This window comes from Gossypium hirsutum, chromosome D03 (genome assembly GCF_007990345.1).
Source record: "Gossypium hirsutum isolate 1008001.06 chromosome D03, Gossypium_hirsutum_v2.1, whole genome shotgun sequence".
Taxonomy (NCBI): Eukaryota; Viridiplantae; Streptophyta; class Magnoliopsida; order Malvales; family Malvaceae; genus Gossypium; species Gossypium hirsutum.
Window position 1 is genome coordinate 34,766,149 of NC_053439.1, and position 2,863 is coordinate 34,769,011.

General features: G+C 36.2%; 1 long non-coding RNA gene across 1 annotated transcript; it reads left to right on the plus strand.

Annotated features, from left to right (window-relative positions):
* Window positions 1-1,192: 1,192 nt before the first annotated feature.
* On the plus strand, window positions 1,193-1,581 carry LOC121215463 (uncharacterized). The gene is made up of 3 exons (XR_005911291.1): window positions 1,193-1,250; window positions 1,332-1,437; window positions 1,521-1,581. It is a non-coding gene; the product is annotated as an uncharacterized lncRNA (long non-coding RNA).
* Window positions 1,582-2,863: the final 1,282 nt, after the last annotated feature.

A 2,863-nucleotide genomic window follows, 5' to 3' on the forward strand; every position in this document is an offset into this window, starting at 1 on the left:
GTACTGAAGAATTCAGAGAAGCTCCTTCGCAGACAACTGGATCTGAAATCTTGTTAATGTTGGAAGATATGAATTTCAGTTATGGGAAGATGAACCAACCGACAAACACGCAAAGAAATAAAAGATCAAATGATGAAGCCGATGATAACTCCGATGAAGAGGATGATCCTAATGAGGCGGACTTGTGGAAAAAAAGAAGTATTTTTTTTGAGTTGCCTTATTGGGAGCACCACCTATTACGACACAATCTTGATGTTATGCATATTGAGAAAAATGTCTGCGAGAATGTTGTCGGTACAATTTTGAATGTAGACGGAAAATCAAAAGACAATCTTCAGAGTCGACTTGATTTAGTTCAGATGGGAATTCGACCTGATCTTCATCCGAATCCACTTCCGAATGGGAAATATCGATTGCCGCCTTCAATTTTCTCAATGTCCAAGACGGAGAAAGAACTGTTTTGCATGGTGTTGAAGGATATAAAGGTTCCAGATGCGTATGCATCAAATATATCTCGATGTGTTAGTGTTAAAGATCAAAGATTATATTCGCTAAAATCACATGACTATCACATCTTGATGCAAGATTTACTGCCAGTTGCTCTACGATGTTTATGTCCAAGAAGGTGACGTCTTGTATAATTGAACTATCCAATATAATGAAAGCCATTTGTGGCAAAGTTTTGGATGTTCAAGAACTTCAGAAGGTACAGGATCGAGCCGCTTTGACTTTATGCAACATGGAGAAAATCTTCCCACCTTCCTTCTTCACCATTATGGTTCACTTGATAATCCATCTCCCGCACGAAGCAATTCTTGGCGGACCCATTTTCTATCGATGGATGTATCCCATAGAAAGGTGTTAATTAAAATTTTTAAAATTTTCCTTCATTCACCTCTATGCCTTTAGTTACAACTTTTGATAATGTTGTATATTGTGTTTAGGTTCCTTTCCAAATTAAAGTCTTACTGCCGCAACAAGCGATATCTAGAAGGATCGATTGCTGAAGGCTACTTGGCAGAGGAATATATGACCTTCTGCTCAAGATATTTGGAAGATGTTGAAACAAGGTTGAACAGACCAAATAGGAATGCTGGACTCACGGACCATAACTTCGCCGATACTTATTTGTTCCAAAGTTTTGGAGAACCAATCGGCAAAGTTGAAATTGCAGGATTAGATCATTTATCGTGGGTACAAGCACATCGATATGTTCTGTTTCACCACGAATCAATGGAACCTTTACGGAAGTAAGTTCTACAAATTTGATAAATATTTATCAAACTAAAAATTGTTTATCTTCTAACAAAGTGAACATTTTTTTAACATAGTGAGTACAAACAAATATTGAGATCTTGTTCGCGCTCCTGAAGAACACAGCATCGAGATATCAATAAGTTGTTTACAGAATCTTTTTATGAATGGTTAAGCCAAACGGTATGCAGTTGGAGCTTCCGCTTACAAATAATAATGTTTTCTCATAACATTTTTAATTACTCAGTTTACTTTCCATTCAATAGGTTTGGAGTGGGAAGAACGTAAACGACAAAGTTAAATGGCTCTCCCAAGGTCCAAATCGAGTGGTTAAAAGATATAGTGCGTTTCTCATCAACGGATTCAGATTTCATACAAAATATCGTGAGAGGTTGAGGAGAATGCAAAATTGTGGAAGAGTTGTTAATTCCTCAATTACAAGTTATGCTAGTGCTAGGGACAATAATCCTGTTGAGGGAAATGTGGAATATTTCGGACTTCTTACTGACATAATTGAGTTGGATTACTACGGCAAATGGAAAGTTGTCTTATTTCGAGGTGATTGGGCCGATGTTAATACTGCTCGTGGAATTAAGCAAGATCAATTTGGTTTTACAATGGTGAACTTTGCCCGATTGATTCACACAAGACAACAACTGATTGATGAGCCGTATGTATTATCATCTCAAGTCAAACAAGTTTTTTACTCAAAAGATCCAACTGATGAGGGTTAGTACGTTGTACTCCGTAACATCCCTAGAGACTTGTTTGACATGGGCAGTGGAAGTAGAGATAACATCGACAACAGATCAGAAACTTTGCCCTTTCTAGAACAAAACTTAAACGATAATATCCCTAGTACTAGTGCACAATTTCAATGGGTTCGTCAGGATACGGATGAAGATATTTACGAATAATGATGTAGTAAGATTTTACGATTGTTTAATTATATGTAATATCATAATTTAAATCTTGGTCTTATTATATATAATTATTATTTTATATGTGATGTTATTGTTGTAATTAGTTATTAAGTTTTCAACTATTTTATGTTTATTGCAGATAAATGCCTAGAAGAAAAATTCCAAGGGGAAGCATTGTTCAAAATGATCCAAACTCGACAGAAACAAATAGTACTGAACAACAGACAGCGATTGGATCTTCAAATGTTCCGATTACACCTGAGGATCCTACAGAAGTTCAAAGTAATTTTACATTTAATTTACATGCGTGTTGACTTATAATTGATTTATTTTTCAAATTCTTATATCATAATATACCATTTGCAGCTGAAAATGGTGGTGTGCGTAGAGGTCGAGGACGTACGCTACTTACAGATTTATACGAGTTAGATCCAGTCGAGCGTGTCAAGGTATGCAGAAACAGTTTTGGTCAGCCTGTTGGATCAGAAGCTCGACTTTTAGCAGGATACATGGGCATTTTAGCACGAAATGCAAATATGTTGCCTATCAACTACGAGTCATGGCATCAAATGCCCGATAGCAACAAAAACCAAGCCCTCGATAATATTAAGGTAACAAAATGTTAATGCCATCTGTAATGCTTGGGAAATAGTTTCATTTATATTTACTTTATCAACTTGTGTTTT